Source organism: Hemibagrus wyckioides, linkage group LG05 (genome assembly GCF_019097595.1).
Source record: "Hemibagrus wyckioides isolate EC202008001 linkage group LG05, SWU_Hwy_1.0, whole genome shotgun sequence".
NCBI lineage: Eukaryota > Metazoa > Chordata > Actinopteri > Siluriformes > Bagridae > Hemibagrus > Hemibagrus wyckioides.
Genome location: NC_080714.1, coordinates 4,278,318 through 4,290,397, shown reverse-complemented (window position 1 = coordinate 4,290,397; position 12,080 = coordinate 4,278,318). Strand labels below are relative to the sequence as shown.

Sequence of the window (12,080 nt, the reverse complement as noted above, 5' to 3'; positions counted from 1 at the left end):
ACAACCCAGGCGACCTTGTCAACTCTAATCACAGAGAGAGAGAGAGAGAGAGAGAGAGAGAGAGAGAGAAAGAAAGAAAGAGGGGGGGGCAATCTAGCAGCAGCAGCAACAGCAGCAGCGTGTCAAAGCGCGCGAGTGACCGAGACGCTGTGCTCTCTCTCTCTCTCTCTCTCTCTCTCTCTTGCGCGCGCGTTCTTCTCTCTCATCTCCTCTCCTCTCAGGTCCGCTCTGTGTCTCGTGCGCTCTCTCTCATTGGATCTCCTGCGTCTCGCGCTCCTCACTGTTTCTGAGGCGCTGCTCCCAAAAGCGACCAGCGGATATTTGCCCCTTTTTACCTTCTGCAACAAAAAACAAGAAACAAACAACAAACAGCAGCAGCACGAGAGAGAGAGAGAGAGAGAGAGAGAGAGAGAGAGCGATAACCTCACGATCCAGCGGCGCAGTAGGATACAGCAGCGCTCACGCGCAGGAGGAGGGGGGGGTCGGGGCCGCCGTTATTAACGGACGCAGCGCAGCGGAGGAAGCCACCGAGCAGACAGGTAGGCTACTTGGAGGCGAACCGCATACTACCGACCGTCCTGACCAGTACGGGAGAGCAGTGTTACCCTTGACATGGCTAGGCTGGAAAACGGCACACTTCCGTACTAGTTAGCGTGTCACAACACTATGCGTACTCCTAGCACGCGCACTAGTCATTCGGATGACAGCTATTTCCGTTCATCCGCTGATTAACTTGGCTTGGAGAAGCTTCATGGTCCTTGTCATCTGTCATCTTTTTCTCAGTTGTTGTTTATTGTGTGAATGTCGCCGAAGTTAGCATAACAACAACAACACCAACAAAAAATTAATGTTTGTGCCGCTATTACGTTGTCATGGTAACGTTGTTTACACGTCACGGCGTTGGGGCACGACGCTAATTCTATTAATTGGGTGGTTTAATATTCCGTGTGTGTTTTCATGCGGTGAGGTTGATGTGGTGTGTAGCCTTTTAACCCCGTCTGCACTCTGAATGTGTGTGTGTGTATGTGTGTGTATGTGTGTGTGTGTGTATGTGTGTGTGTGTGTGAAAGAGAGAGAGCTCTAATAGCTATACACAGTTAGGCCATTTTGTCAAAGCCAAAGCCATCTTTGCTCTGTGTATAAGTGTGTGTGTGTGTGTGGGATATGATATGTGGAATCACTGCAGCTTTTTTTGATGTGTCGTTGTGTCACACAGTTCTGAGAAATTACAGGCTTTTAGCTCTGCCCTTCTGTGTGTGTGTGTGTGTGTGTGAGAGAGAGAGAGAGAGAGAGAGAGAGAGGATTCTGATGCTTTCCGATCTTTGCTCAAGGCGGCGAGTTTTCAGCGTGTGTTCTACATGGAAGTGAATGGATCAGATCCATGACACAGATAGACACACACACACCCACATACACACACACACACACACCCACACACACACACACACACACATCTGGTTATGTAAACACATGTCCAGTGCAGTATGTGTTCTTATTGTCATTGACACATTCATCCCTAATGGTGAGCAAACACACACAAACACACACACACACACACACACACACACACACAAACACACACAGACACTCCACTCAACTCACTAAGTGGAGTACCCCTTACCACAGAACGAGAAATACCAGGGGGTGGAGTCATAATTCTCAAACTCCTAAACTCCTCTCACGTTGTCTTTTTATTAGTCTCTGTTTTCACTGTTTCTGGTGTTCTCTGATGTTCAATATTAACTGAATCTCTTCACACTCAAGTCACTAAACTGCACCTTGCCTTGTCTCTGTCACGCCTGACAATTTATGTACCTGAATCGTGGTTATAATATCTTTTGTATTGACAGTCCATAATTTTGGATTTTTTATTCAGCTATAATTCCATGAATGTCTTACTCAGACTCAGTGTTTTTTCATCTTCATATGTTAAATTGAATAATTCCCTCACCTCTGAAATACACGCACCTCATGAGTTATTTATTGGGTATCGTCTTTTCACAACACGTCTGCTCGTGTTCTGAGAAATGACGTCTGACCGACCGAACCACAGCGTGAAGCATCACAGCTGTCCAATCAGACGCCTACCCTTAACTCCTTGCCTTTAGCCCAATCGTCACTTCTCCATCTGTTACCTAAATTTGTCTTTCAACATGAGTAACTGGTCCTGACCCGCTTTTGGAGGAACAGTGCTGTTTTTTACGGGAGTCATGACACTTACAGGAAGTAGATCTAGATCAGGCAAACACCAGGAAGCTTGAGAGAGTGTGTGAGGGGAGCTGAGTGTTTTATTATCAGTTCAGTGGTTAAGGTGTTGGGCTAATGATTGGATGATTGTGATGATTGAGTTTGAATCCCAGGTCCATCCAGGCTGCCACTGTTGGGCCCTTGAGCAAGGCCTTTAACACTTAATTGTATAAAATGACTCTGGATAAGGGTGTCTACCAAATGCTGTAAATGGTAAATCACTGTGACTACAAAGGCGTCACACACTTTAGACGCTCTTAGGTTACTGCTGAAAGGTTTACACTTGTATAACAGATATATATGTTATTAAAATATATAATAATAAAAATATAATAATATTATAATAATATAATATTTTTTACAATGTTTAAAATATAAAATAATATTTGAATATATTTTTAAAATATTTAAGTTCCTTCTTTAATATAAAGTAATATTTTAAATATTTTAAAATAATATTTATGATATTTTTGGAATATTTTTCATATATATATATATATATATATATATATATATATATATATATATATATATATATATATATATATATATAATTTAAAAAATACAAAATAATATTTTAACATGTTTAAAATATAAAAGAATATTTTAATATATTTTTTAAATATTAAAGTTATTTAATTAATTTTAAATAATAATATTTTATAATGTTTTTAGAATATTTTTTTTAGTTCATCAAATAGTTATAATGTACAGTACATGGTGTAGATATATATATATATATATATACACCATGTACTGTACATTATATTTTTTTTGTTTTAAGCATTTAGTATTTGGAGAAAAAACTAAAACATAAAAAAACACTAGTTTCGTCTTTCTGTCATATTAAAAAAAACATTTAGCATTCGTTTCCATGAAAGCCACAATTAAAAATGTAAAACTCTGCACCAAATCATTTATACATTACCCAGAAAGATAATTTATTCCCCGTTACTGAGCAATATTTAAGAGGTTCCACGTCACAGACCTAGCGATCGAGCTTCGTATCTCACATCTCGAGTGCAGAAACCTCATCTGTTGACTCCTACAAGACCAATCAGAACTGAAGCTGAGCATATTTTCGAGGTTCACTACATACATTTGTAGATATCCTGTAACACCAGGACCTGGGAGTGTGTGGTGTGTTATCCGTGTGTGGGATTGTGTGATGCTGTATTGAAATAATAACCATAATGAGGATGATGTGATGCAGTGGTGGGATATTAGGATATTAGTTTAGTCGATTCTTTGGCTTAAGTAGGATTAGTTTTATTTACAGTTTATCCTGCGAGGCTAAATGCTAATAGCCAGCACTAGGAAGGACACGCAAATCCTCTTTCCTTTATCTCTCGGTCTCTTTCTATCGCCGTGACGACGCTTCATATACTATATATTAATGACTGTATAGTTCAGACATTACTGTATAGCTCACTTTTGGTATAAAGCTGCGCTTCCACACATCACATCTTCTCCGCCTCCTTTATTTTTCAATTGGTCATGGTCCGGTGAACAGGATTATGGGATTTCCTTTCCTGGAAAAGACATGCTTTTTCAAATGGGTCCAAAATAAGGTACATCAAGGTGAGAAGACCGGAGCCTGAGCCACCGATTCCTGCTTCCTAACAACATTAACAGCAATCCCAGAGCTCCGTGATCGGAATCAGATTTTAGTTCGCGAAGTTTTTTAGTAAAGAAGAAGCAGTTTATGTGACGGCGTGATGGAGCGGAGATTCCGTCATCATCCTGACGTCCATTCATTTCCTCTAACATCACGTCCTAAAGTGTTTGGTTTTTTTATTATTTCATTTTACACCACTGCGAATTATCAGTGTTTTATTAACAAACACATTTTTTATTTTTTATCTGTTTATAGTTACATTTTACTCTTTGACAAGCTCTGGAAAATACCGTAATGTAATATCGTCATAAATTGTGTGTATACAATACATTTTTTCCCAAAGCACAGGTTATAATATTTTTTTAATGCAAAATAAATGTATTTTTATACATTTATTTTATTTATTTTTAAATGTATTTTATTTTTATTAGTAAAAATTCGCATCGAAAACAGCTGATTGGTTGTTACTGTTCCTCCGTTTCTGCTTCACATCAATGAGTATTGTTCAATAAAAATAAATGACATATATATTATAAAATTTTGCAGATAGTTTATTAACAAATACCTACATAACCTTATATTATAGAAATGCCTATAAGTATGCCTTTTTTCTTTTGCCAGAACGCCCACCCTGGACTGATGAGTAATCTTCCTTTACTTGCGAATGCAAAGCTAACGAAGCGAAACCCCAGACACTGAACACGTCCCAGCTGATAGACTGTGTTTGAGGTGAAAAGTAGTTCGTAAGAGAATTTTATAAAATTATACCTAGGATAAAGTAGCAGAAATGAATTAAAAACACACAATGTGTGTAGTTACGTGTGAGGTTATAATCAGATATTGTCATTGTGTTGATTTTAGGGTTGTACCATCATCATTCCAGGCCAATAAACTCATTTGTGTGTGTGTGTGTCTGTGAAGACAGCATGCCTGCTTTGGCAAAATGGCATTAATTCAATAGCGCAGTGCTCCAGCACTCTGTATTCAAGCCAGGTCTCTGCAGTGCACAGATGTGTGTGTGTGTGTGAGAGAGAGAGAGAGAGGGAGAGAGAGAGAGAGAGAGAGAAAGAGACACAGAGAGAGAGAGAGACTGCACTGTAGTAACATCTGGAGTCATCGCTGATGATGCGTTGTGTCCGACCGGCTGAACAGGGCACATGTTTCTCTCTTTCTTTCTCCATCTTTCCATCACTCCATCTCTCCATCACTGCTCAGCTTCAGCATCGGCGTCAGCTTCATCGACAGTAACATTGACAGCTGAGGGCCGGCCGAGCGTCCGGATTATGTAACAGGACCTCCCTCGCTCCCCTCCTCCTCCTCTCCACCCTTTCTCTCTTCCTCCCTTCAGCCTTCTCACACACAGACTGCTGATGTGCAGGAGAGACAGGCGTGTTGAATGCCGGGGAGAACAACACAACTCTGTCGTTATCATCATCATCATCGTCGTCGTCTTAGCACTGAATCCGTGTCTGATGAGGCAGATGATCTTTCTTACTGTGTGTGTGTGTGTGTTTATATTATTCCTGATATTCCCCATAAACGTGATGAAGAATCATAATCACCCGTCATGTAGGTGAGGAATAAATCACTACAGGATGTGCTGTAAAAAAAAAGAAAGAAAGAATCCGGTTATGAGAATGATGAGAGTTAGCAAGTTTGTTTCTGTCATCGCTTTATCACGTACGTTATAGCAGCTAGGGGGGAATAGCTATTCCGTCTCTGGGGGGAAAATCAGCATTTTCTGATTTGCAGAAATGAACTCAAAATCAAATAAACTCAAATATTCTGAGGAGTTTGCGGTGGCTGGTGAGTCTATATCGCGCTACACTAAATTGCCAAAAGTTTTGGGACACCCCTCCAAATCACTGAATTCAGGTACTGTTTTTCAGGGGTTGGGCTCGGCCCCTTAGTTCCAGTGAAAGGAACTCTTAATGCTTCAGCTTCATACCAAGACATTTTGGACAATTTCATGCTCCCAACTTTGTGGGAGCAGTTTGGGGATGACCGCTTCCTGTTCCAACATGACTGCACACCAGTGACCAAAGCAAGGTCCATAAAGACATGGATGAGTGAGTTTGGTGTGGAGGAACTTGACTGACCTCAACCTGATAGAACACCTTTGGGATGAATTAGAGCGGAGACTCTTTAAAAATCCCAGCAATACAGTAGTGCCACAAATACTATCTGGTATATTTCTTTTAAATTAATTTAATTAATTAATTTATTTATTTATTCATTTATTTATTTTAAATGTATGAACACTGAAATAGCAAAATTATTATTTTTAAAAAAAAATGTACAAAATTTACATATATTAGCTGCATCTAAGTCTACTTAAAGTCTACTAAATAACATTTTTAAAAAGCGATGTGGGGAAAATAAAATGTTTTATTAAATGTTTTGCAAAAATTACCAGTTATACAGTAGCGTAGCTAAAACTGTCCGGTTTAGTTTTTTTATTATTATTTATTTATTTTTTTTTATTTAATTCAATTCATGAATTTATTAATTTATTTTTAATTTAACACTGAAAAGGCAAAATTATTATTATTATTATTATTATTTATTTTACATAATTTCATATATTATCTGTTTCTTGCTTAAATGAGACTTTTATTTGATGTGTACTAAATTACATGTTTGTAAAGAAAAGTGGGGAAAAAAATTAAATAAAAAAATATATTTAAAAAAAATTCCCAGCAATACAGTAGTGTCACTAAAACTATGTGGTATAGTTTTTAGTTTTATTTATTTATTTATTTTTTTAAATGTAACACTGAAAAAACAAAATTATTATTCTTTTTTATTTATTTCACAAAATTTCGTAAAATGTCATATATTAGCTGCTTCTTGCCTAAATGAGGCTTTTATTTGAAGTGTACTAAATGTAATTTTTGAAAAGAAAATTGGGGAAAATAAAAATAATAATAAATTAATTAATTAATTTTTTTTAGTCCAATGACAGTCTGTAACAGAAATTAAATTAAACAAATTGAAATTTTTTTTTTTTTTTTTTAAATGGTATCATGACACTGATTTCACCCAACATCTGGACTATTTACTGTTTATTGTTTTCTGCTGTACGTCATGACAACGTCAAATACATCTGATGTGTTTTTTTAATACACAACACCAGAGACACTGCGCTCAGGTGTGAGGAATATCTGTGTGTGTGTGTGTTTGTTTCATTTCAGACTGTAATTGGAACAAACCGAGCGCCCACACACATACACACACACACATACACACACACACACGCAGCTCCTGACTCTCTCTCAGCGAGCAGATGCTTTTATTGATCATTTAAATCGGCGTGCGGCGAAGTGACCCGGAGGTTAAAATCAACTTGTGGATAAATAACAAGCAAGACGAGCAGACACCTTCTTTCTGAAAGCAGTGTGAGGAGTCGTGGATAATTAGACGAAGAAGCATGTCTTATATTGCCAGAATTAGAAGATATTAGTGAATGAGTTGAAAGTAAACATAATAGATGATCAAAAACATCTTCTTCCAGACTCCAGCTGTAAAGTCGTACCCACTGTATCATGATGTTCCTGTTCTTGCCTGGCTTTAGCAGAACCCTGTGAGATCTTCGGCTTTGCGGCTCAAGACTTTGACCTGATCTGAGATGCTTTTTCTGCTCAACACGCTTGTACAGAGTGCTTACATGACTTACTCTACCCTTCCTGTCAACTTTTTGGTTTTTATTTTCCTGTGGAAACTCTAGAGTTGTATTTTTGTATTATTGTGTATCCGGCACCAGCATCCATGCACTTTTTGATGTTTGATTATAAAGTTTTTATACATGTATCTGTGTGTTTTTATGCATCACTCTGCTGCCATGTGATTGGCTGAGTGGATAATTGCATAAATGTCGGTGTTCCTATTAAAATGGCCGGTGAGTCTATGTCATGCTACAGTTCAAGTATATAGACTTTTGGAAAAATAGATTTTTGGAAGCCAGCAAAATTCAATTTAAAGCAGAAGTATGTGTGTATGTGGGGCTGGGGTGTTAAAAAAAAATGAATGAATAAATAAAAAATAATAATAAAATTCACCAAATCACCTTGTCTAATTAGAGTTTGCAATTAAAATAAATTTAAATAAGCAGGTAAATGTAAAAAAATGTATTATAATAATAATAATAATAATAATAATAATTTTTATCAAGTATTGCCATTTTACCCCTCCATTTGTATCACAATACTATAATAGTAATAATAATAATAATAATAATAATAATAATAATAATAATAATAATAATAATAATAATAATAATAATAATAATAATATTGATCTAATTACTGGCTTTTAAACCCTCAGTTTCTGAAAGTAAATACATAAATAAATAAATTAATTAAATAAAAAAATTAGATAAAAATAAGTTTTAAATTTTTTTTATTTTTTATAATTTTGATTTCCAGTGCAAAAATATTATGGAATAAAATAAAATATCCAAACTTGTTCTATCTTTATCAACTGATAAATATTTACAGGTTGCTATTTTCCTCTGGCTGTAAATCTAACATTTCTATTCGCATCTAAAAGACCGGTGTTGTGAAGCATGTGTGGGAGAAACATATCGATGTTTTCTGGCTCTTTCTCCGCTTTTCTTCTGTATGTTCAGCGTGTCTCTTGCAGTTCTTGTAGCAGGTTTTCCGAGCGTCGTGCCAGACAGGATTTTGATCTCAGTGGGATTGCTAATGACCTGGGCATAGCGAGAGTGGGAGGCTTGTTGATCCAATCACGCAGGATTGACATCGCACTCCGACGGCAACATTAACACCACCCTTTCCGCTCGGGAACACGGCTTTATTCGTAGACGCCGTTTTTTTTTCCGTCTCACGTATTCACACGTTCGGTTTTCATGACCATATGATAATAGAGAACTGTGCACGTGGAGCATTATGGTTCATTATGAAGCGAGACGAAATATAAACAATCACGTCCTTATGAGACTGGGACAAGAAAAAACACTGGAAAATGAAAGCTGTAGCACATGTACAGTGCCGCCTTGTCATGGTGTGTGTACACAGACATACGCTGACTGGCCATTTTATTAAGAACACCTGCTCATTTATCCGATCTATGGAAACTCCAGTGCAGCATGGTGGCTTAGCACTGTTGCCTCACCGCAAGAAGGTCCTGGGTTCGAATCCTGGGTTTGGAGAGGCAGGGGGCTTTCTGTGTGGAATTTGCATGTTCTCCCTGTTCCTGCGTGGGTTTATTCCGGGTACTCCGGTTTCCTCCCACAGTCCAAAAACATGTACATTAGGTTGATTTGGTAATTCTAAATTGCCCATAGGAGTGAGAGTGAGTGTGTGTGGTTGTCTGTCTATATGTGTGGCCCTGTGATGGACTGGTGACCTGTCCAGGGTGTACCCCTGCCTTTCACCCAATGTGTGCTGGGATAGGCTCCAGCAGATCCCCGTGACCCTAATTAGGAATAAAGCCGGTATAGAAAATGGATGGATGGAGGGAAAGTCCAATAACAACTATTAACCGAATAACTGAACAAATCTTTTAGCTGTCCATGTTCAGTTAACACTTCCGTGAGCACTTCTGGTGTCATAGCCTCAGGCTTGTGTGTTCTGAGATGCTTTTCAGCTCAACACGCTTGTACAGAGTGGTTACTCTATCCGTTCTGTCAACTTTTTGTCTTTTTTTTTTTTATCATAAAGAGTGATTATTCAAGTTATCATGTCCGTCCTGTTCATACTCACCATACACTTGTCCTCTGTAATCAGAGCATACTCAATACTCATTCTGCTGCTAAATGCTGCTCACGCTAATGCTGTTGATGCTAAGCATAATTGCAGAGAAAACCTAGGGTAGTTTACCAGCATATCTGAGCGTATCTTATTTCTGCTGTCTTCTTCCTGCATATAAAACATATCTCATTGCTGTGTTATAACTATAGGTGATATCTAGCTAATTAAACCTTAGCTGGCTCTTTTCGCTAATCTGCGCCCGTGTTCCCTTCTCGCCTAGCAATAGAGAAAGCGACCTAATGTAACCCAGACCGATTCATAAATCAGGACGCTTTCATGGCATGGGCTCTTAAGTATAAGAAACATGTTTACAGCAGAACGTTAGCGTGGTGTGTGAAAAAAACATCTTAATATTAGCTCGTGTAAATATTGCCAGTGAAAAGCAGATCTCTGTTCATCTGCATGATGGCTGCTGGAGGACAGAGGCTAAATCTGCGCTGCATTTCTCTGGACCCTGAGGGGGAAAGCAGTTTGTGTCTCAGGTGGTTCGGGCTCTTTATTATTGTTTTGGCCTCGGTTTAGATGTCTAGCGCTGCTGACGAGACGTGTGCTGAATATAGGGAAATATTTATGAGGGTTTCCGTGGGTGGAATATGAGTGTGCAGGATATACTGCTATGATAGCAGTAATAATATGCTGTAGCGGTAACAGGTAATGCAGAAACGTCGAGCGAGTACAGATTAAAAGACCTGGGGGGATTCAGTGATGGGAAAATAATCAGCTGGTGGGATGTGTCCTAAAGTTTCAATTACTGTATGTACCGAAGGGTTTTATTCCTCTTACATTATTTTATTTAGCATTTATTGAAGAACATTATAATTTTTATCCATTGAGCGTTACGTTTCATGCTGTGGAACATCCTGTTATCCCATATATTATAACTGTTATGCATAATTCATGCACTTTTTCTTCTCTCTTGAAGTTAATAAGACCAAAAAAAAAAAAACCCACGCAACATGCTTTATCCTATTGTGGATGTTACAGCTTTATGCAATCAGCCGGTCGCTATGGCAACTCAAAGAACCACTCTTTACGTCCATGAGGAGCAGAAGAGCATCACAAGTCCAGCCAAGGGTTTTTTTCCCGATCTTTACCTGTCCAGTTTTGGTGAGCCTGTCATCGAGATTCCTGTGCTACAAGTTACAGGTTTGTCTGATGAGACGGTCGCTATGGCAACTCATATAACCACTCTTTACATCCTCGATGAGCAGAAAGTCGAGACTAGGTTTTTTTTCTAGTGTCCAGTTTTGTTAAGCCTGTCATCGAGATTTCTATGGTGGGAAAACAAGTTACAGCCTTATCTAATCAATCAGCTGGTTGCTATGGCAACTCAAAGAACCAATCTAAATGTCCAAGGTGAACAGAAAAGCATCAAAAGTCCAGTTTTCTGTAAGTTTCTGTGATAGCTTATGATATAGATTTAGCTTGACCTCTAAGTGTTCTATGTGCTCTATACTCTATAACCGTATCCATACAGAATGTCACCAAATCGATGTTTTTCTCTTTTTTTCTAATAGCATAACATTATATTTTATTATTAGCATTCAGTGATATCTGATGATCAACATGTTTAGTGCTGAAAAGGGAAAAAAAACACACTGTGAGTGGACCGAGTTTCATCTGCAGTGTTTGTGTAACATGAAATGTGTGTGTGTGTGTGTTGGGTGGGTGGGTTGGTGACTTTGCTCAGGGCCTCGAGGTCCTGGCCTTTCTCCAGCACCGCCGTGATTACGCCCCGGATTTAGCTTTGGATTGCGATGAAAAAAAAAAAAAGCTCATCAGTCCTCGGGTTTTTCAGCCGAACGTCTGTTGCCTGGTGCCGAAGTCTACTCTCGGCTACAGTCTGCGCCCTCTCAAGTGCTCATCACGTCCCCTGAGAAGGCCAGCGAGAAAGCGTGCGAGTGAATCATTTTGACGCTTGTGCCACAATAGCTGTTTCTGGAACGCCATCCTTCTTCATTTTTAGTTTATATCGCAGTATTTTTTGTCCATTTGTCAAGTTTTTTTTTTTCTTACAGCCCGCCTTCCTATTTTTATGTCTGAGAATTTGATGATGAGCTCTCGGCTTGTTTAATTTTTTTTTTTTTTTTTTTTTTTTTTTTTTTTTTTTTTTTTGACACACACCATATGTTGTTGCCGGCTCGTCTGGTTCCTGCCAGTCTGAACGTAATGACACCGTCTGAGAGAGTGTTGCGTTGCTTGAAGACTTCGGAAGTCGGGGTGTTTCTGATTTCTCTAGCGATCAGACACAGATGAGGAACAGATGTGCAGAAGGTAGCTGAACCGTGCTATAATGAGCTCACCACACCAGTCAGTTCAGCGACTGATAACATGATGAACGTAGAAGTATTCGGTGTCGAAAAATTAATAGATTAATATGATTTTTAATTCCAAAGACGTTATTAAAATGGCCTTGTAATATCTCCGTACGGTTATCCTTGTAA

The 12,080-nt window shown here is 38.4% G+C and overlaps 1 protein-coding gene across 1 annotated transcript in view; it reads left to right on the top strand.

Moving 5' to 3' along the window:
- The first annotated feature begins 518 nt into the window (after positions 1–518).
- Positions 519–12,080, top strand: part of rimbp2b (RIMS binding protein 2b) — a 118,784-nt gene continuing 107,222 nt past the window's right edge. Inside the window, exon 1 of the mRNA XM_058390435.1 lies at positions 519–539. The gene's annotated coding sequence lies outside the window, so the exon portion shown is untranslated. The remainder of the gene's footprint in view (positions 540–12,080) is intronic.